The 24,454-nt window shown below is 37.8% G+C and overlaps 1 long non-coding RNA gene across 1 annotated transcript in view; it reads right to left on the bottom strand.

Annotated features, from left to right (window-relative positions):
• Positions 1-10,235: 10,235 nt before the first annotated feature.
• LOC148160604 (uncharacterized) overlaps positions 10,236-24,454 on the bottom strand; it is a 121,111-nt gene continuing 106,892 nt past the window's right edge. Inside the window, exon 2 of the long non-coding RNA XR_015762341.1 lies at positions 10,236-11,140. This is a non-coding gene — a long non-coding RNA (uncharacterized LOC148160604). The remainder of the gene's footprint in view (positions 11,141-24,454) is intronic.

The following is a 24,454-nucleotide window of genomic DNA, read 5'->3' as shown; positions in this document are numbered from 1 at the left end:
TGCATCAAGGGCTCGACCCCAGAAGACACCGCAAGCCCCAATGGGAACAGTCCAAGTAGGAGCTCCTATGGAACGCATTGCACTGGACATTATGGGACCATTAAATGAGACTGAGCGTGGAAACCGCTATGTGCTTGTGATACAAGATTACTTCACAAAGTGGACTGAAGCATTTCCTATTCCAAATGAGCGAGCTGTGACAGTTGCCGGTATTGTTGCTAGTGAGTGGGTGTGCCGCTACGGGATCCCTCAAGCGCTACACAGTGACCAGGGACGCAATTTTGAGTCCGAGGTGTTCCAAGGGATGTGCAGTTTGTTTGGGATAGACAAGACTCACACAACACCATTCAGACCGCAGTCAGACGGTCAGGTCGAGCGTTTCAATGCCACCCTCCAAAAGATCCTAGCTACTACCGCAGCACGCTGTCATTGGGATTGGGACCTGATGATTCCTTATGCTGTTATGGCGTACAGGTCAACCAAACATAGTGCTACAGGTTTCTCTCCAAACTTTATGATGTTGGGCCGAGAAGTAAGTGAACCAGTGGACCTCGTCGCAGGTTTGCCTCCTGATCCGGAACAAAAACCCACTGCTCCAGAGTATGTGCAGCAGATGCGGGAACGGTTGGAGCTGGCCCACCAAATCGCTAGGGGAGCCCTGGGGGACTCAGTCACACGTGCAAAGAGACAGTACGACAAGAACTGCTTCCACACACAGTATAAAGTTGGAGACCCTGTGTGGTATCTCATTAAAGGGACACGTCATGTCAAGAACAAAGTCAAAAAGTTCCTCCCATCCTATGAAGGCCCATTCTTCGTCCTAGGTCAACTAGATGACCTGGTTTACCGGATACAAAAGAACCCAAGGTCCAAGGTGAAAGTCGTTCACCATGACCAGCTAAAGCACTACCGCAGCCGAGAGCCTCTGGACAACACATGGGTCCTGGACCAAAGTCAACACTGGGAACCTACCGAGGTTCCACCACCAACCTTAGAGGAGGACTCTGCAGACTGTGACCTGGATCTGCAGGGTTTGTTCTCGGATGCAATCAGTGGGGGCGCTGACTGTTCCCTGCTGTCTACCTCAACTGCAAAGGATCCCAATCCGGGAGTGTTTGTCCCATCCTCCCCTTCCCATGTCAGCCATGAGGATGGTGGGGGTGAGGTGGGATATTCACCTTCTCGGAGCCCGCCGGTTCGACGATCTAGGCGCCGGCGTAGAGCACCAGACCGATACGGCACATGGATAGTCCCAAGTAGGACCATAGACTCAGTTTAAGGTTCCAGCTGTTCTAGTGTCCTGCGGAGTTAGCAAAAACTGTTCAACAAGGCAGAATATGACTGTTTCCTTTATTACTGTTCAGTTGTTCGAACTGCAAAGAAAATTCAGCTGAAAAGCAAATGGTTTATTTCCAAGAACATGTTTTGCTGTATGTTTTTCATACCTGATGGAGTTCAGTTTGTGTCCTGCCCGGTCGTCATAGATGCTGCCGAGTCATTTCTTACGCCCTCTTGCATGCAAAGTCCAATTTTACACATGCAGGTACTCCTTAAATGAGCTAATTATATATCACTGGGATATGTGGTTCGATGCTGTACCTCACCCATGTGAGGATGATTGACACAGTTATCTCTTGTTAGCTATAGGGATTATGTATCAGTTTTATGCATTGTAAGGCTGGAGTGGAATTATTGCTTAATTGCCATCCAGAGTGGGGGTAGTGTTGCGGAAAGTGCCTCCACTGTATGTGATGTTTAGCTTAGTGAGTTGTGTGGGTGCAAGAGATGTGTGGCAGTCGTCCTCCGGTCTGAAGGGGGGCGCTGCATGCAAAAGGAACCCCTGCATCCTTGTAGGAGGGAGGGGGAGGGTCAGTGTGTGTGAGGCGGTGTGAGTGAGTAGGAGACGACCGGAGCAGCGGCTGTAAGAAAAGTCTGTGCAGCTTTCACCTGTTAGCTGGAGTTATTAAAAGTTAACCTCAACCATCTCCGTGCCACCGCGTGGTTCATGTTCGAGGCGTGCGAGGGAGTTAACCCCGAAGTAGAAACTTCGGCCCTGGAGAAACATCTCCCCTGTGTCTTCAGACCACGGTCAGCAGATTGAGCAGGAACGGTTAACATTAAGTATAATTTACATGATAATTATTATTCACCGAATTTAACTTGATTGTACACAATTCCAAAAGGTGACGTGAAAAATAATTAAATTCAAAGCTTTATGTATGATTTATTTTGGAGAGAGGAAGTCTTTTATTTTGAAGAATGCTTAACAGGATCTAGTTTTGTCTTTTGCCACTATCGAGCCTTCTGTTGATTTCGGTTGCTTGGTTACGAACAGCCGTAGTTCAGCAAGTGTACTGTTAAAACAAATCTGAACAGAAACTGTTCAGCAAATACGTCTGAGCCTCCGTTATAATCTCCCTTTAGCCATTTCCCAAATCAGAAGCTACAATCGGAAGCCAACTTGAGCTTCGATCCAGACAGTCAGGAACGCCGCTACAGCTAGAGGACCGGACTGACGTTTCCTTCGGTGCAGTCCCGTTCTGTTTAGGATCCTGCTCAGAGTACGCATGCTATTAATGGTTTTAACCACAGTGCAAAGCAGCATCCGTATCTCTACATGTTGTAGACCAAACATGAAAAGAAACCTGACCAATTCATGTTAGCCACTGTACTAGCCTAGCATAATACCGCCACTTCCTGGACCTAAAATTATCATGTTTTAACAAGATAAATATCACGTTTTAACGAGATAACTATCACGTTTTAACGAGATACGTATCACGTTTTAACGAGATAACTATCACGTTTTAACGGCATACGTATCACGTTTTAACGAGATAACTATCACGTTTTAACGACATACGTATCACGTTTTAACGACACGTTTTAACGAGATAACTATCACGTTTTAACGACATACGTATCACGTTTTAACGACACGTTTTAACGAGATAACTATCACGTTTTAACGACATACGTATCACGTTTTAACGACATATGTATCACGTTTTAACGACATACGTATCACGTTTTAATGACATACGTATCACGTTTTAACGAGATAACTATCACGTTTTAACGACATACGTATCACGTTTTAACGACATACGTATCACATTTTAACGAGATAACTATCACGTTTTAACGACATACGTATCACGTTTTAACGACATACGTATCACGTTTTAACGAGATAACTATCACGTTTTAACGACATACGTATCACGTTTTAACGACATACGTATCACGTTTTAACGAGATACGTATCACGTTTTAACGACATACGTATCACGTTTTAACGACATACGTATCACGTTTTAACGAGATACGTATCACGTTTTAACGACATACGTATCACGTTTTAACGACATACGTATCACGTTTTAACGAGATACGTATCACGTTTTAACGACATACGTATCACGTTTTAACGAGATACTATCACGTTTTAACGAGATACGTATCACGTTATAACGTGATAGCGCTCGGCCGCACTGGGTTAACTCTGTGAATCTCATCTGTCCGAGTATCAACACCAAACCTCTTCTTTGTTCTGTCACAATTATCGATTTATTTAATTCTGATTATCATGCTCCAAACTTTGCCAGGACTGACCACCCAGCTCACCTCAAACACAGAGAGCCAGCAGCGTCACCTACCCATTCATACTTGATGACGTCACGCCCACATCGACACGCCCACCACCAGGTGTCAAAGCCGCTGCGCCTGTCAGATCAATAATTACTTATTTCATTCATATGGCTCTTAGAGAGCCTCAGTGAAAATGTGTTTATTATTATTAACTATTTGGTGCAAAAAACTGATTGAAAATCGATTTATTTACTGCATGTTTATGTCTGTTAAGGCTCAGATGGAACGGCACAGAAAGCAGCACTTTAAACCATTCAGACTAGAACACCAGTGTTGTGGTACTCGAAGTTGGTCTTGGTCTTAAGACCGGTCTTAAGACCATTTTTTGATGGTCTCGGTCTCGTCTCGGACTCGACCGCATTTGGTCTCGGTCTTGGGCGCTGAGGACTCGGCATTTTATTTCAAGACCAGTCAAGACCGCAACTGTGAAAATATCACTAAACGTACAGCATTCTGTCCACTTTATTTGTTAACATCTTTGTTTTCAGTGGATGCAAAACGCACCGATTAAAATCCAAGCAACTACGTGTTTCTGTTACTCCCCCCACCCTCCCCACCTTTCACTCTCCCTCCTCCTCCCCTCCCCACCTTTCACTCGTGCGGGCGCTCCAGGACATGCGCAGTGGTTTCCTCTCAGCAGCAGAAAATGTTTGTCTAATCGTCAGTAATATAATAGCGCTGCATAAATAGTAAGAAATCCGATGGCCACAGCTAACTCAGCAGCGCTTCGCTTTCACAGACGGTGGGGACAATGTCTAACTTTTTTCGTCACTTAGAAAAGTAGCTCGAAGGTAAGCTCCGTTAACATGATGTTAGCAAAGCTAGCTGTACAGAGACACATAAGCATTGTGATGAAAAATGTTATCACTCACTGTGCTGAATTATTGTGCGGAGGTGTTGACTGACTTGTCGCATATATGGGACAACGCTATGTCCAAAAGTCTGCAATATAGTGAGGTGACATTCAGAAACAGTCGATTCTTCTCCACGGCTCTTTACTTATTAGATAGGACTGGAGTGTCACTCACTGAGAGCCGTTGTTCTATCAGATAGCCATACGCTGTCAGGATAGCATACATGCATTAAGCATTAAGAAATCCGACCATCAGAGGAGTTGTCAGTTCACCATACGCAGCAAGTTATGATGAACATAAGTCATTAAATTGTTTTCAATGATAACTATATAGATATACATGTGTTGTCATGGTTTCAAAGTGTATTTAAAGCAGGGTCTGGCTGCAGCTGGAGTCAGCTACAACACACACCCGTGTAAAACTCACTTAACCGCTAAGTCAGGATGCCATACAACTGTTAATAACAAAGTGTATGACGATCTACGTCATGATTCTATGTTGTTGATTAAATGAAATCTTATGGTAATGACGTGTCTGACAGATATAGCCGTTGTTCTATCACATAGCCATACGCTGTCAAAATAGCATACATGCAGTGAGTACCATGCCAACGCATGCGCATTAAGTCCGACCGTCAGTGTAGTTGTCAGTATACGCAACAAGTTATGACGAAAATAAGTAATTAAATTGTTTATAATATGACATAATGTGACAACTAGATGGATATACATGCGTTGTTGTGGTTTCAAAGTGTGTTTAAAGCAGGTCTGGCTGCAGCTGGATGCCATACAACTGTTAATAACCAAGTGTATGATGATCTACATCATGATTCTATGTTGATGATTAAATAAAATCATATGGTAATGACAGCGTATGCATATCTGAGCTAAGCGTACGACTATCTGACAACGTATGCTGATCTGACAGAACACCGTGAGTTTGTGCTAAGCGTATGACGATCTGACCTGACAGAACACCCGTTCTTTGTTCTTGTAATGCTCTGTGTACACTGCATCATTATTTTATTTTATTATGTACGTTAATATTTAAATTAACAAATAACTAAAACACAAGAACGAAAGAGCACACAGAGCATGCACATTGCTCTTTGATTGTTTTTGTTCAAAGTGGCAGCTGTAATGTCTGCCATGGTGTCAGACTACCTGGCTTCATGAAGTGGGAATGAGAGTGAAAACAGTCACGATGAGCGCCTTCTGTTTGGTTAATTCTTGCTTGTTGCTCCTTGGTCAGTGTTCATAGTTGAGCGTTATTTACCGTCAGGGCATTGCCTCAATTGCTATGTTTAATGGTGCAACAGTGGTAGTTTCTTACATGAGCAATATGGGCAAATGCCCAGGGCGTTATGTTTTTAGGGATTGCACGAGACCATCACACTTTTTAGCACATAAATGGAATATTTAATATTGGTAAAATGTATTAAGTATTTAATATCTAGGTGTTTTATGGTAATATGGATCTTTCAGATTATTTTGAGAAGCAATTTCGATCATATTTTACATTTTATTGTGTCATGTAGCGCGGGCCGCTGGTCTTGGTCTTGACTCGGTCTCGACTCCACTCGGTCTTGGTCTTGACTTGGTCTCGGACCCCAAAAGTCTTGGTCTTGTCTTGGTCTCGATACACTCTGGTCTTGGTCTTGTCTTGGTCTCGGGTTGGGTGGTCTTGAACACAACACTGTAGAACACAATAGAGACACAATCAGATGACTTATTACCCGCGATAATAACTCAATAGTCGATGGAAAAACTTATAAGCTTGTATATAAAGCAGAAAGAACGGCGGCCACCGTAAAAAAGGCTTATAGTATCAATTATGAATCATGAACTGATCAGTACATTATTGCGAGGGAACGCAAAAGAGAAAAAATCCCCATGTCCCCTGGAGGGCTCCGTAAATAACCGCCCTGCTCTGACTTCATTCTGAATGTTTTGTTGAGATTGAGAATCTCAATCGATGAATCATAATTTGTATTGACACACGGAGCATAAAATCAGCCAAGAAAAGCATTCAGACTTTACTTATTTTATTAACTTTCAGCGCTGAAAGGAGACGCTTTACCATTACATCCGAGAAGAGTTTCTAAAAAAGTCTGTGCAGCGTCTGAGGAGAAAGAGGAGGGTAGCTGATTATATGGACTGAAGACACTCCCTGAAATCACACCATGTCTCTGTGGCCTGATAAGTTTCTGTTTCTCGTGAGAAATGGACCTTGGTGTCTAACAGAATCAAAAATGTAACTCTTTACTATGGGCCCTTTGTCTAACAGCGTGTGACTCTTTCTCGGCCTGGTAAAGCACCTCAACATTCCCCCTGTTGGGCTCTAAAAGAGCCCAAAAAGGAGAAGACAAACCCTAGAGTAGACACTGTCCCTTCCGGAAAACATCCCCCAAGGCTTTTACAGATCTTGACATACATTTCATCATTTCAGTCATTGATGTTGTCTTTCATTCATGTCATTTCATCTCATTTCATTTCAATTTTGGGGGTAAAAACGGACAGGGCACCCCTATGCCTCTTAGGCGGTGGATCGAAACCACAATGTCCCTCTTACAGTCTAATGTAGAACATGTAAAGAAATAAAATTGTTAAAGGATGTTAGAGTGTTAAATTTGGAGGAACATAAGTCAACCCTCCATGGCATGACTGTTTTGTTTTTTTTTGTTTTTTTGCAGAAGACAATATTTTTACAGTTTTGTCAGAGCTTCATCATTTGTAATTACACATCCATCATAAAGTTGAACGATTACACTTTCTGGAACCAAATATTATTATTACCTTTATGTTGCTTGTTATTTATTTATTATTTCTTTTTGTTACCTCGGGTCAACACCATGCCATAGAAGGGTAATGAACTATTAAATAACAAAGTCTGAAATTTTTGTGTTAGTTTTTATATATATTTTGTAATCCAAGTTAAAAAGAATAAATGTTAAGTTTTATGAAAATATAAAATGGGTGAAGTGTTGGGAGGATATAATTTTCATCTTTAAAGTAAAAAGTATTAAAATTCTATTCACTAAGTTGTTAGAGTTAACCAAAATGTAAATTGAATAGAATGTTAGGATATTTCAAACTTAATAAAATGCAAAAATGAATAAAGTGTTAGGTTAATATTTAAAATGAATAAAATGTAAAATGAATAAAAGGTAGATATTACTTAAAACTTAAAAAAGTAAAATTAGAAATGTTAAGCTACTATCCTTTAAAGTCAATGAAGCGATGAGTAATGAGTAAAACAATTTGTTAGTAAGATAATAAACCAAACTTATTGAAGTTTCAATGTAATATTTAAAGGTTAATGAACTACAGAAAGGATGCAATGTTAAACGAAATGAAATGGTAGGAAAAGCTTAGAAGTCTGAGTATTGAAAGGCACAGAACAATGAACACATCCATAAAACAGCAAACAAACGCAATAAATCAGTTTCAAGGGCAGCACAGTGAAAATATACTGATATGAATTAACTATGATGAGGAAACAAGTAAAAATGCTCTCCAAGTAAAATGCAATAATAGTAATAAGATCTAATCATATCAGTCTCTCTTAGCGAGCCCTATCTACGTCAAATCAGTTTCTGCGTGTGTCCAGATGTTGAGCAGCTCGATAGGAAACCCCGACAGTGCCCAGGAGGCTTCAGTGGCGTTTCAGCTTTAATTCGGTCCACCAATCGTGGAAGGCGCCACAGTCTCACACCCGGCACACCCAGAAAGGATTGGACTTCATTCTCCAACAGAAAAAACACAACAAAAAGCGAAATCAATGGATTATATAAAGAACATTAAAGTGAATGAAAAAATGTTGTTTTGTCACTAGATACTAGTACTGCCCTTATACTATAGAAAGCTGGAGTTCAACGGTCGTCTTTAGGTTCTGGGAAACCATCTGATAGGCAGGTGGGTTCTATTGGTACCGCTGCCCTTCTCTATGTTGGAAGTGATGCACTGGACAGCCGAGGACCTCAGGCAGGGAACAGCAGCATCCACAGGTGATGAGGAGAGCAAGGAAGGTTCTTTAAGATTCTGCATCATCTGATTAGTACATATAATGTTCCTTTTTCTTTATTTAAAGGCTTCTCCTTGAAGCTGAAGATCAAGTTGCCGTTGTTTTTTATTTTTGTTTTTTCATCCTAAGCCAATAGAGCATCAATATATCAGTAATATCTGTTATTTCAGTTCTCCTCTTAATAATAGCTAAAGAAATGCTTAAATTAAGTAGCACATTTCAACCTTCAAAAATAACTTTCCTTGTTTTAAGTGTTGGCATATTCAGAGGATCAGACAAAATCAGAAACCAAACAAAAAATCATGTAAAAGATCAGATTATGAAATAAATGTGCAAAACTGCCCACAGTCATGTTTTATCAAAGAAATATCATTTGAAATGTATATAAGATTTATCCCTACTAGAAACTTTACCAGAAATCTTAAACCATATATAAATCTTTTGCTTTTGTTTTTTTAATGAGATTCAATCAAATAGCCCTCATTTAACAAGAAGTAACCCTCTACACTAAAGGCCTGTAAAGTATCATCAATAGTGTGAAAAGTTTGATACGTGTTAAATTAAGATCCCTTGTAATATTTTCCATTCATGTAATAAAAGACAAACTTATTTTGTCTCAGACCAAAAACTGTAAATTATGATTATGAGAAATGTTTAGGCATCGGATCAACAATTACACATAGAACTAGATTCATTTTTATTCTTTCAATCCGTTGGACCCGCTTTAAGCGATTCCATAATTGCTAATTTGTAAATCCCAATTTAGACCAATTTTTATGTGAATCCTCGTATTTTCTTCCCATTTTAAACCCTCAAAGAATGATTAGCCTGTTTTTTTTTTTACAAGAATAAAGTTAACCCTGTCACTCCATATTTAACTGACTTATTTTATTCTCATCATGATTTTAAATCCCATAAGTTCAACAATTTTAACCTTTGAATAATTTGTTCTCTTGAAACCCTTCTATAAAATATTTGTTTAACTGAATTACACTCCTTTGTAGTGTTGATCATATTTATCAATGTTTTTGGCAGTTTTGGGGAGAAGTTTGATACAACTAGATTTATTAAATTGTATAATGTTCAGGTTAGACCTTTCTGCATGACTTGGTTAAACAAATAATTTTGAATTATAGCAAGAGAGAAACAGCAATCTATTCCCTATTTTTAAAAACTCTGTTCTGTAGAAATCTAGTTGACACGTGACATTATTGTTAATTTTAATGTATTCAATTCAGAATATTCAGTATTACTTTAGAAACTCATTCGAGTAATTAAAACATTTGTGAATTTTGATTTAACCTCTTTTATATTTGGCTGAGGCCCAGAACTGATTTCTCAATTTCTTAGATTAACTCAGAATTTGCTTGAATAGTTTAATTCCATGCATCTCCCCCTGTTTCTGTATCAAAACACTGTTTAGTGTTTCGGTACAGAAACTCCTAAGAAACCTACGCAAATCATTTAGCCCAAATTTGCTTTCATTGCTAACTTTAACAGTTGGATGTAATTTAACCAGGGTGTTTACACCTCAGTGAAAGAATTTAATAGTTGATCGAAAAAATGTGCAGTGAACCCATAATTTGGTTGAGTAATTTTCCTAAGATTTGAAATGGATTCCAAATAAACTTAAATCATAACTTGAAATAATAGTCCTTATATTTGTAGCCACTGTAATTTTAGTCAACTAGAACTTAGACTATCCTCTTTTGTATTTGAAGTGTGGTCGGATGTGCTTTTGTAAATCAGGAATTTAACAATTTTACCGACTTTTATCCTGTTTCAATTCTTGTCATGCTGGAGGAGAGAAACATATTAGCCAGATGTTGGACAATCAGAGTTATAATCATTCAGGCAAACAATATTTCTGCGAACTGCAGAGAGTTCTGACACCCTGCTGCACCGTTAAACTTATCCTGGGGTTCAAGTAGCAGAGGTCAGAGTGCAAAGGCAGTAGACCATGAATTTGCTGTAAATAAACTAAGGTGAGAAAAAGTGGCATCACACAATTCAAAAATTCTAGAAAAATCATTAAGAGCTACAAAGTTTTGTTGGCAGCCATTTTGTCTCCAACCTGTAGACTGAGGGAAATCCCAGGACCAACCATGGCAACAGACAGGACCGCCTCTGAGTCTCAGTCCGACTTTACATGTGATGTTCCATTTGCCCCATCAGAAACTGTCCAGGGCAGCATTCAGTCCCGCTGTGCAGAAGAATCTGGACAAAGTTTGTGGCCCCCCTTGTGTGGGAAGGGAGAGACAGAGAGATTCAGCCGATGAATCATTGTTTTCAAACCTCCGTCTCACGTCGGCCAGAAGCTGTTGGTCTTTTCTGCCATAGGAGACCCTCAGAAATGACGCCTGGGTCTCGTCCTTTAGCCAGGTGTTTCCTCAGAGATCACAGTCAGACATCCAATGCGAGATCCTGTAAGCTGCAATCCGCCTTCAGGTGACAACAGGAAAAATCAATCCAGCCTCACTGACCTCTGTAGAAGCTGTAAGAATCGTCCAACAGGTCTTTGCTCTCAAACAGCTGTCCAGCAGAAGATGGCACAATTCATGTGTAGAAAGTGCAAATGTCCAAGTCAGCGTGGCTAAGAACAGCGGAGGCCCCTACAAAAACCCGGCCCCTACAGTCCGTCAGACCACAGGAAGCAGAACTGCTAGAGTAAAACACAAAGTAAATTAAGAAAATAAAAGTGTATGCCACCTTTTGCTCACATAATTAGAAATTAAATGTCTTTTCTTTAGCTTGTGATGTAAATGAAGAGTTGGCTCTGATTTTTTTTGTTTTTGTTTCAGCCAGGCTCAGGGTCACTGGAGCGGCTCAGATAAGGTCCACTGCCTCAGTCTCTGAGCTCCAAAGAGAAAGAGAAATAGAAATGCGTTAAGATGATTCAGAATTAACCGATTATGGAATCAACTCCTCTCAAAAATTAAACTCTCAAAGATCATTAAAAATGCAAACAAAATTTAGTTTTTCCAGCTACATACACTTTTCAGAAATTGGTTATTCAAATGCATATGTAAAATAATTAATTTAATAGTGTCCAATTCTATACAAAAGCATTCTTGTGAAATTGCCACGCTTTAAGACAACTAGTTAAATTTCCTTAATAATTTAGGTCAAAAAGAGAACTGATCAAATATTCTTTATACCATTAATGAAAATGTTACCATTATCCTGATATTTTTCAAAACAGCTGAGTGTTGTATTTATGTATGGTTTTCTTTTTAGAATTTAAAAAGTTGTTCACATTTTATCTGAATTTTTCCCATGTCCCCTCAGGGGCTCCGTAGAAGTTTATAGTACTTTTAACCAAACTTTTCTCAATGACAACAATTACATCCAACTGTAACTTTATACAATTAAAATTAGAGGTGATGCAGGAAATTCATGAATATTTAAATAAATATGGCATAGATACTGATTGAAGCTATTCAATTTTACATTACTGATTTTAATTTAGTAAGAGTTTCTATATGACTCTGTATTTCAGTCATGCAGGAAGGCACTGTGTAAGAGCTCATTAAATAATGTCAAATGAATAAATTCATAATTAACCATATCTATAAACCGACTAGGAATTAGAGTCTATTTCTTCTCCACCCCCTGTTGATATAATTTAAAAATTTGAAAGCAATTTTGCATGTTACTATTCTCCAAAACTAAAATATTCCAGGGTGTCAAAGTTTTCCAAAACTTCTGTCTAAAATTGAAAGTAGACTATGAGATGTTCTAAATGTAAAGATTTATCAGAAATGTTTTAATCTTTAATGTTTATAATTTATCATTTCCCCCTTTTGTTTTCTTATGCAAATAGAAAACAAACAAAATATTGTTCAGAGACTCTTTTTTTAAATATATGTCTAAAATGTCCAACTGAAGCTGAACTGCAAAGGCCAAAAGTTTTATTATTTTAAAGAGTTCAGATCAGAATTTGGATTGCTTTCCTAAAAAGCAGTGTCAATGTTTATTTTGGATTGACAAAAGAAAAATTGATCGATTTAGGCAGAGGAGCAAAAAATGTAGACAAAGATTATGCAGTACCTTAAGATGTCTTTGCCTTTCAAATCAAATGTTTTGTTGGACTTGAATTTATGTATCAATTCAATCAAGATTTAAGGCACACATGTTGTGAGCCAGTTGTTGTCCAATCAGTTTGTTTTTACATAATCAATTATCATCATATCCACTTTAAAAGTTTCATCATGTCCAATTTGTGCCTTTCTACCAAGACACGCATGTGTTTCAAAATTAGCCGTTAGTTAAGTTAGTAAATTAGTTAGTCTGTTATTAGAAAAAAAAATAAAAACAATAATATTAATAAAAACGAAAAGGAAAGAAAAAAAAAGTCAAACTAAATGAAGCATCTTGTAATAAATGCTGTCTGGTCTTAAACCAAAGCTGAAATGTGATTACTCCTTTTCCAACATATTATTTCCCATTTTGAAGTAAGCTAACCGAATTATCTACTGTAGATTTAGAATCATAAATTGTCTTTGAGACGAGAATATTTTGTAATGAACCTTAATTGAATCTGGAGCTGTTTCATAATCACCTTTTAATTCATACACATATTCATATTTATTTACCAATTCTGTTCCCTTCTTAGACATTTTAAGGTGACCAAGTTTCACATAAAAAGAAATCCTGTTTTTGATAAGATAATAATGAGAGACACAAATATTGATTAGTCCATGATAAAGTTCAAGTCTGGTATAAACCTAATTTCTAAAGTTTCATTAAGTTAAAATTTTAACCCATCAACAGCTAAGCAAAAATTTCTAGAATTTCAACACATTAGATGTCACTTTATTTTGTTTACAATTTTACCTGTTATGTAATTTCATTCATCCTTCATACAGTTAATTTTACCACATGTGAATATAGTGAATTGTGCAGGATTAGTTTAGTTTCAATAAGTTTTCCCTTAGTGACATTTATTGCTTCCAGCCAATATTTTCCCAAAGGCTGTTTAACAGGTCGCCTCCTTTCTTCTGCACCAGGTATTCTAGTCCATTTTTTTAGTTATGTTTTTCTCTTTCTCCCTTATTTTGATATTCGTCATGCTTTGACAAACAGGTTATTAATGTTTCTATTTGCTCACCGAGCGCAATCCATGGCCCGATGCCCCACTTTGGATCATATTTTTCCTTTTCAAGTTCACCCTCCATCTGTTTAGGCTAAAATTTAGGTTCAAAAATCACCTCTTCTCTCTTTTCTCTTTTTTTTTTTTAGTTTTGCTCGCACGGCGGCGAGGAAATCAAACACAGCAGACAAAGTCAAAAACCTCCCACAGATTATAATTTCCCAATCTTGACCATGGTTTTAGAACACATTGCAATAAACATAAAATAGTACATTTAAACACATAACGTCTGCTCAGCGGCAGAAGCTTACACACACAGCTGACAGATACACACACAGCTGACAGACACACACAGCTGACAGACACACACACACACAGCTTTACACAGAAATGGATCCACGCTTTACAGCTCCTATTTTTGTCCTCTTTTAACTCTTTATTACACTACAGAGGATCAGATCGCGATCAACCTTCATTTCATATTCGTCCTATGGTGGACCCCTCTCAACACTTTTGTGTTTCTTGAGCAAGTCGCAGATTGGCTTAACGCGTTCTTTTCAGGGGGCAGCACTCCCCAAGGATAAAACCGACAAAACCTCGCCTTTACCTTCCCCGCGTCCGGGAAAAGCCGGGGACAGCGACCTCCCTCTGCAGTGCCAATCGACCTTTACACCTAATTCTTCACACCTAAAAGCTACTGTTTCTTCGCACCTAAATTTACTTTGTCTTGTCTATACTCCTATGAACAGTTAAACATGTAGACAGGCCAGTGGAACACAATTTGAACAGAAATGTAAAGCAATATGAAATTTAGACAAACCTGGGAAACAGTACAGACAACGGCTGATAACTGAAATTTATACAGACCTGAGAAACAGTACAATGGTGTATATTAAGGAACAAGTGTCCTTACCTTTTATTTGGGCCCTACACCAGAGTACTGTTCCGGAAAGTCTGCGCCTGAACGGCCAGTCCAATCTCTGCTCATGTGTCAACACAAAACCATCCTCTGCTACCATCTGTTGAGATTGAGAATCTCAATCGATGAATCATAATTTGTATTGACACACGGAGCATAAAATCAGCCAAGAAAAGCATTCAGACTTTACTTATTTTATTAACTTTCAGCGCTGAAAGGAGACGCTTTACCATTACATCCGAGAAGAGTTTCTAAAAAAGTCTGTGCAGCGTCTGAGGAGAAAGAGGAGGGCAGCTGATTATATGGACGGAAGACACTCCCTGAAATCACACCATGCCTCTGTGGCCTGATAAGTTTCTGTTTCTCGTGAGAAATATGCTTTAGTGTCTAACGGAATCAAAAATGTAACTATTTACTATGGGCCCTTTGTCTAACAGCGTGTGACTCTTTCTCGGCCTTGGTAAAGCGTCTCAACAGTTTCCAGGATAATTTAACATTTCATAAATATTCTCCAATCTTCAGACCGAAAGTTCAGCATCTCAGCGTCTAAACCAGAGTTGTAGAGTTTTGTTTCAGCTTTGTTGGAGCTGAAGCTCCTCTGAAGCTGCTGCTGGAGTCTGTTAGCATCGCTAGCTCCGCTCAGACTCTGCGGGCTGTTTTCATCTCTGTGGAGCTGCTTCTAGTTCACACTGACAGATAAAACATTGATTTCATGTTAAAGTAGGAAGAAGAATTAGGAAATAACACCGCAGAAGCAAGAAGAGAGCAACAAGGGCTTCATCAGCCGATCAAGAGCAGGAAACTAGCTAACTACTGACTCAGCCTTCTGCCCTCTAGTGGACACAGTGTGTATATACAACCACAGTAAAGCTGGAGAACTGATATGTAAATAGCACTTCCTTTGGATTCTTTCAAAGTAAAACAAGGAACTAAATTCTCCTGCAAGTACATTTTAGCTTGTTAGTTCAGTATTCTATCAGAAAGCACGAGTGTGTACTTTTCTTAGGATGTGATATAAATAGTATAATGGGGCTCTGAAGCCAAATTATCGGAATTATTCTGTTTTCCAGAAAAAAAATGATTTCATTTATATTCTCTTGACTCTAAACAGGAAACTCAGTATCTTGGCGAACAAACCAGTTATTTGTTTAATTAAGAAACATAAGTGTGTAATTTACTTAGGATATATAGATGTTATCTGTATGTAAATAACACATCTATATATTAAATTCTGTCAGTCCATTACACAGACCATAATATTAATATTTACAATGAGAATTATATAAACATGATCAATTTAACAGAAGTCAGAAACCAGCTGCAGCTCCACAAACTCACCTCTATGTTCAGAGCGGGGTATTTCCGCCCTCTGCTGGCCATAGTGGGAACTACAGCCCTGATAATGTTGCATTAATTACATTTAATATCCACTTAATGTGGAGCTTAGAGAAAAACTAACAGTCTTCTTGAGTCATATTCACATATTTCTGACTCAAATATTATTCTGACATATTTTAATTCACTGTTTGATGTTATTTATGTAATAAAACAGTTTTAAATCATAAAATATAGCTGCCGTGTTAAACTCTTTACAGGACATTTTTTCTGGTCAGACTGAATAAAATCCTGCAGTGACTCTTATTTAACGACACTAATGTAAGCGAACTTGATCTGACTTTATAAAAGTAAAAATTAAAACAAAGATGGATGAACAATTTCCATTGATGATGTAAATAATGAATAAATCCAGAAAGACGTCAGGGTGACCGATGGAGAACGTCCTGATATGTGATGAAAAACGACTGTTTCATCTCATGTAGATCTGAACATATAACCTTGTATCCAAGCATCATCATAGGTGGAGTCGTTGGTCCCGTCCGTAATAGTGCTGAATTTTCCTGCTGACCTGAACACATCTTCAATAAAACCAGCCTCACCGAGGCCAGTAGACCAGCGCTACGTTCAGGAAAACTCTGAAGCTTCTTGGCTGGTTTTGGTCTCTAAACCGAGACGCTCTCATGTGAAGTGAAATGTTGCACACTTAAGGTGCTGGAGATGACCTTTGACCCCTTGCTGTCCCAGGTTTTAGGTCGTGTTGAAGTGAAGAGCGAGACTCCTGACCTGCTGTGAGTGACGTGACGCTCGGTGGAAGTTCTGCATCCTGGTCCGTCTTCATGTTGGAGACGTGAGTCACAAGATTCAGATGATTTCACAGTCGTCACTTTGACGATGCAAACTCTGGTTCCTCTCAGTGTCTGGTCTGTCAGAACGCTGCTCAGGTTTCTCCTAAAGATTTTCCTGCTTTTTTCTAAAATTGTATGACTTTAAATCCACACAAATAAACCCTAGAAAGTCGAGTTATTATCTCATCTTCTAATGCAAATTTTCATCCATCAGCAAAAGTTGAAAAACAAAACTGTTCTCCTTGAACAACAGCTGTGCAAACTGATCATCACGTCTGTGAGCAACATGGAGTTTATCTCCGTTTCATTCCAGCTTTGACTTTTTATTCCTCCTCGTTGCATCAGAAACGTCCCGTCCTTAAAGTGAATAAAAACTGAGTGAAACCAGGTTTCATGTGGACTGAAGTCGTTTCACTGTGAACTTCATCAACTTTCTGCTTCACAACAAAACCTTTCAAAGCCAAACACACATCCAAGCAGCCGAGTCAGAAATGATCAGTTCAGATATTGTTTGTTTCCTCTAGATCTGGTCCGGATGTCTGGATCTGTTCTGAAGTGGATTTAAAGCTGCAGATCCGGAGGAAGTTTCAGTGTTTGGCTCTGAATCTATAGAGCTGCTATCATGGCTTCCTTCTGCTGCAGGAAACACAGAGAGGCAGCAGCATGATGCTGCCACCGCCAGGACCCCAAGGGCCGCTGGTGTCTGGGTGCTGCAGCAGCAGCCAGAACCAGCTGCAGTGATGAAGGCCTGGAGGAGTCTTCATCACACTGGGATGTTTCACCTGCTGCGTTTCCATGACAATGTCAGCAAATCTCAGTCTGCTAATGTCAGGAAAACAATTTCACTGCTGCAGTGAAATAAGAAATTAGATAAAAATGTGAATAATTTAGCTCAAGAGAAAAGTTATTAATATTCATGCAGACACGGATGGAAACAGTTCAAACTCATAACTCAGCCAGGGTGGCGCTAGCGCTCATCATCCATCAGCCAATCAGCGCCTCGTTCAGGCCTTGGAGCGATAAGCCCCGCCTACTGGAGCGGCTCCCTGTGCTGCGTTTTGGGAAATTGTATTTTGACAGAAGAGCGGTGGATTCAACATGTTGGAACGACTCTCAGCTTTTTCTGACCTGCTGCTGTGAAGCTCTGGAGGAGCCAGAAAAAACAGAAACTAACCATCATCCTCCAAACACTTCCGGGACACAAACGATGAGGGCGGGAATCTAACCGGCAACCAGCGACTGCAGGGTGAACTCCTGCTGCTCCTGGTTCTGATTTCCTTCACATTTGAGTTCCATCCAGCAGAACATGATTTAATCCTGTTTCTGTTGTTTCCATGTAGCATTCTGGAATAAAACCAGGGATTTAATCAACACAATGTTCAGATTTTTCTCCTTCCACGTTTCCAGCCTCAGAGAACAGAAGATGTTTTAAAATCAAAACTTCTAAACAGAATGAAAAACTAAAGTAACGCGAAGCTGCATGATAGCTGAAAAACACGTTTAGCTTCAGTGACGCGGCTGAGATGAATCGTTCTCACCTTCATGTCCAGCTGGAAACTCCTGACAGCAAAACCTGCAGAAAGCTTTAATCCCACTGACAGGTTGAACCAGATTCTTTGCTTCTCATTCCTGCTGCAGCTGCAGAGTCTCTTGTTATTTCTAGTTTTCTCCATATAAATCTAGGAGATGAATGTTTGTAATTAGATGTGACCTCTGACCTCTGCAGACGAAGCACATCTGCACTTTAAGTGTCTAAAGAGATTCTCCAGAAAGATCCGGCTGCTGCTGCAAAGAATCAGATCAACTGGGAATAAAGTTGGATTTTCAGTTTTTATTCAGCAGCTGAACCAGAATCTGATGTTTCATCCTGAGCATTTAGAATGAAAACTAGAGAAAAATTAAATGTGAAATAAAGATAAACTTTACAATATTGCTAGCAGTGGGACTGCAACTAACTAAAAAAATAATTTTCAGTTACAGGCTGCAATTAATTTATCACATCAATCAAAAACTATGAATAAATTAATTCATCTGTGAATAAATGTATCGCATACGTTAATATAATGCTGCTGCTGTGAATGTTTAAATACTTTTATTTGCTTTTATTGTAGAAAAGGGAACATTACATGTGTGTGGGGAAAACTTCAGCAGTTTAATTTGCTGCTTTTGAATAAAAGTTTGTTTCAGAGAGGAAAGAAAGTAAAATGTATCATTTAAAATAAAAGCTAAAAGAAATTAACTCGTTTATATCGCTCTTAATGTGAAAGTACTCACTGGAAGTGAATGGTTTGTAAACTCTACTTTTTTATGTAACTTTATTTCAAACAAATAACATGAACATACATATGGATGTTAATGACATATTAAAATATATATAAAAAATGAATAATTTCAGACATTCAGGGTGTTGATAAAGTCTAGAGAGACAAAAGTTAAATAAATATATATATATATATATACATACACACACACACACACAGGTAAAACTTTGTGTACTTTTTCAATTAGTTTTCATAACAAAAAGTGTCAAAAATATATTCAAATACATATGAAGGATATATTACAGCAAAAAGAAAAATAAACAGAGGGATCTGCTTATGAGATGAAGTTAAATTTTTGGAGACGAGTTATAGTTTTTACCAGTTTCTTATTATTAAAGTTAAGTGTTTCAACAGAGGCAATATACATTTTAACTCAGTTTCTTGAAAATTATTAGAAGAGAGGATTTTTTTTCACTCCATTTCATCTTGTGGACATAATATTTTGCTAGGATTATAATAAGATGCACTATATATATTTCATCTGAAGAAAAAGTTGAATTGTTAAAGATGAGTAAAATACGTAAATTTGATAAAGTAATATTTTTTCTGTAAGCCCGACCAAAATATTGTAGTGTGAGAACATTCCACAAATAAATGTTCAATACTTTCGCCTTCACACTGACAAAAAGAGCAGTTGTTGCCGACATCTGGAGAGAAGCAACAAACGTTATTTTTAACTGGATAATATGTAAAATCTTAAATAAAAATTATTTGATCCCATTAGTAATTATTTATGAGGAAATAAAAAAACACACTCCACAATTTTTTGCTGAGATAATCCCATCTGTATTTACTTATGGGAGTGGAGAAAGTTTGAGTTCTGATAAACCCGTTTGTAAATTTCTTATTCATTATATTAGTTCCTTCAATTGAAATCGAGTCATGAAGGTTAAAATTGTTTGGTTTGTGCCAAACAGAGCAAACTATGAGGAACAGCTTTAATAATCACTTCAAATTCTTTTTGCGATATTTCTATGTTATTGTTCATAAATATACCACTCACCACTGCTGTCAAGTAACTGATTTATCAAATATTGTCAACCCACTTAAGAAAAAATGATTTGTTTTTATGCATTATATAAACATTGCTCCATAAGATGCAGTAATGAGGAGAGTAGTTGTGTTTATATAGAAGATTCCAACACAGCAGAACCTGCTGATGAAATTTAGTTAATTTGACTGGAAGTTTTCTGAGAAAGAATAAAACATTTAGACCCCACAGTTTACTGAACTGATATGGGAAAATATTAAACATTGAATTTTGATTTTTTTTTTTTTAGAAATCTTTTAATCCAATTAATTTTTAACATTTGATTAAAGACAGTAAAAGTCAAAACATTTAAACCTTCAGCTAAAGAGTTTGAAAGAACAGATTGTTTTATTTTATGAGTTTTATTTTTCCATATAAACTTGAAGAGAATTTTATCCAGATCAGAACAGAGCGATTTACTAACATCAAGTGATGTGAAAAGATACGACGCCCTTGATATTCCTTCTGCTTTGCTTAATAGTACTTTACCATAAACAGTGTAGCATTATTTAATGTACAGAAGGACCAGGTGGAATAAATCAGACTAAATTCGTCTACTGGAGCTGTTGTCAGTAATCAATAAAAACAAAAAGAACTGCTTTCAATACCATGCATTTTAAAGAGAAAATTAAAGTGACCACCACAAGACAAACATACATAGAACCCAAAATAATAAATACAAAATAAATAAATATACACAGTACTGCAGCAGATCTTCCATACATTTGTGCACAACTGTCTTAAATTTCCCCACTGGTCAGCACAGCGTCTGACCGACACACATTCAAAAAGTCCATGGTTGAATTGTCCAGATATTTGAGATGACGATGTCCAAGCGCAAGTCGTTTCAGATGAAGAGATGAACAGTGGATTGTGTGTCTGAATGGTGAGATGGAGGGGAAATGATACAGACCAACAGCCTCCTACCAGACCAGCATGGAATGATTCTCAGGTCCTCCGGGCCCCAGCCAGTTCTCAGAAGCTCACCGTCCTTTGACCCTAAAAAGGGTCACCTGGCCTGTATTAAAATAAACAGGACCAGTAAATTACCAGGCTGCTAGTTAACTAGACTTTCAGTTACATACAGAAATAAATGCAATTATATCCTAAATCTAAACTTTCAGACAAAATAAAACATTTATCTCATTATCTTAAACGCATGTTGAATTTAAGAAATTAGATCATATGACAATTGATGATCAACAATTAGCATTGGCTACCACCACCAACATGCTAAACAAACAACATTGTGTTCACTCCTCACCAATTCCATTCATAGTTCAGTGCATGACAGCTTCATGGCTCCAAGCTCACTGGATGTTCAGATCTACATGATTTTATATTGTAAGTTTGAAAAAGTGCAAAACAAACAAAGAGATGAACTGATTGTTTGGAAGCACCAACCTGTAGCTCCTGTAGCTCCTGTAGCTCCTTTGTCTCCAGCTCTCACACCTGACTGGGAAAGCTGGAGCCTAAATAACGACCTTAGGTGCGTTAATTGGCTGAATGCTGTGTGACTGACTGTCACTCTAACCAATGCAGCAGCAAAGGCGGGACTAAGGGCAGTTTTTACCCCGGGTTACAGCAGTTAAATCCCTAGCTAATAAACTGTTACATTTCTTTTGAACAGATTCACAAACAGGAGTCAAATTACCCATGTTACTGTGGTCAGTGGAGATTTTAATTCCTAAGTAAGTTACGCTGTTTTTTACAGGAATATTACATATTTCAGTAGCAGCGGTTGTATGTAAGGGAAGGATTTCACATTTTCTTAGGTTGAGTTTCAACCCTGAAATTCTAGAGAATTTAGCTATAGCAGACAGAGCTGCAGGAATTTCATTAGAATATTTTAAAAACACTGCAGCATCGTCAGCAAGTTGTGAAATTTTAAGTTCTCGGTCAAATATTTTAATTCCCTCAAATGAGCTCTGTCTAATTAAATAGTTTGAAATTTGGCCAACAAGCAGAAAAATGTAAGGGGAGGCCGGACATCCCTGACGAACCTCTTTATGGATATTGAATCGGCTAGAAGTTTTATAGAACTGTTATTATCTCTATAAAGTGTCTTAAAGGCTTTAATGAAAAAGTTACCAAAGCTTAAAAGGACAATGTGTCAAAAATGAAGTTGTGACTAACTGTATCAAAGGCCTTTTGATAATCTAAAAACAGAATAATTGGGTCACCAGGGATAAGATCTTTGTATCAACTAAGTCTAACACTAATCGAATATTATCAGAAATGTTGCGTCCAAGCATGAAGCCGTTTTGAGATTCATGTATAATATCATTTAAATCATTTTTCAGTCTTTTAGCTAAAATGGAGGCCAAAATTTTATAGTCATTATTTAATAGAGTGATGCCAGGCCAATTATCTATTATTAAATTGTCTTTATTTGGTTTAGGGATCGAAGTGATAAGACCCTGTTTCATTGACAGGGGCAGTTCTTCATTGTTGATGGATTCATTATAAACTACGAGAAGAAATTCTGAAGGTTCAGCCGAAAATTTCTGATAAAATTCTGACGTCAAACCATCTTTGCCTGGTGACTTTTATTTATTACCATTTTATCTCCTCAATACAGAGTATTTCATCACAATCCTCTTAAAGATTCATTAGCTTTGTTCACTTCTACTAAAGAGTTTAATATATCTGTGCTATTTATTCAGTTATCATTTTTATAAAGATCTCTATAAAGATTTGATATATATTTTGAAATTACTGAATAATCTTGTATTACAGAATTATTTATATTTAATTTGGATACTGATTTCCTTTCAAAATTTATTTTTTCCATGTTAAAACAGTATTTGCTATTTTTTTCACCCTCCTCAATCCATTTTAATCTAGACCGAATAAAAGCGCCACATTATTTTTCTTTATATATCTCGTCTAACTCTTCTTGATGTTTCTGTCGTTGTTTTACAACAACTTCATCATCTAACATGTTAGTAGTAATGTCTGAGATAGACCTGATTAATTGCTCCAGCTTTTCTTTTTTTATGCGGTTTATTCTTTTGTTAAAATGGATTGCATACCTTCTAATTTCATACTTCAGTAATTCCCAATATTTTCCAAATTGGTTATTATTTTGAGCGTTTGTCCAGTACTGTTTGATTAGTTTTTGAATGAATGATATAAATTAATGAGTTGTTAAGTTTCCAGTGGTTATACTGAGCTAACAATCCGGACGAGAGGCGGGGTCACCTGGACAGGTTGCCAGTCTGTCGCAGGGCATCACACATACACACACACACACACACACACCCCCCCCCCACACACACACACACACACACACACACTTGGGGGAGAATTTAAAGAAACCTATTAACCTGACAGTCATGTCATGTTTTGGACTGAGGAAACCAGAGAACCTGAGAAAACCCACCATGCACAGGTTGAACATGCAAACTCCATGCAGAAAGACCCTGGGAATCGAACCCAGAACCTTCTTGCTGCAAGGCAACAGAGCTTTATCCTGTCAATAATAATATGCATATTTTGCCTGATATTTGAGATGGAGGCTCATCAATAAAATAATTCTGATCACAAGATAAACAGTTGCTTAGAAAAAGTAATAATTTATATTACTGTAGATGAAAATGTAGTAACTGAAAAAACAATGGTGTTTTATTCTCTAAAAATCCTCCCAGAAATATTAACTGTGGGTTATTTTGAGTCAAAGTCTGGAAAAACTATAAACATTTAAACTAAAAACATTTATTGTTGATAAGCTTCAACCAGCTGAGATCAGGACCTCAAGCAGGTGGAACCACCTAAAGAACAATTAATACAATTAAAAAGTCAATGAAGCTTTTAAAAATATTAAAATGTTGTAAACAAGATTATTTTTACATTTTGGTTTTTGCCAGACTTGCTCTCTACCGCCCTCCTGTGGTCACACATTGTAACTACACACTAAAATCCTTCAAACTTGTTCAATGATGAATCGGTTTAATTATAAAATTATGACCGATTATCAGTGAACTGAAGGACAGACTCCATTGTTCAGCATCAGAGTTTACATCTGCAGCTCCTGATAATCAGCTTGTGTTTAAAACAAGCTGCTGCTTAAATATGTTAGCATCACTAGCTCCGCTCAGAGTCTCTGTGGATCTGCTTCTGGTTCACACTGACAGAGAAAACATTGAAGTGAACCCAGGAGAAGAATCTGCCTTCATTTATATCACTGGGAACCAGTTAACCTGCTAGTCTGAAGCTGGAAACCAGTTAGCTTGTGTATTTTATTTAAATATACTTGGTCTAAATACTGGAAAATAAGCTGCTGTCTAAATTAGAAGCTTTTAAAAGCTCAGCTCAACTGAACAGGATGTTTCTGTTATTACTAAATAAACCTGTCAAAGTAAAAATAAAAACTTAAATA

The sequence above is a fragment of the Poecilia mexicana genome, unplaced genomic scaffold (assembly GCF_051168715.1).
Source record: "Poecilia mexicana isolate PSO_F unplaced genomic scaffold, ASM5116871v1 scaffold_2, whole genome shotgun sequence".
Lineage (NCBI taxonomy): Eukaryota > Metazoa > Chordata > Actinopteri > Cyprinodontiformes > Poeciliidae > Poecilia > Poecilia mexicana.
Note: the sequence above shows the minus strand (reverse complement) of the source record. Positions and strands in the feature narration are given on the sequence as shown.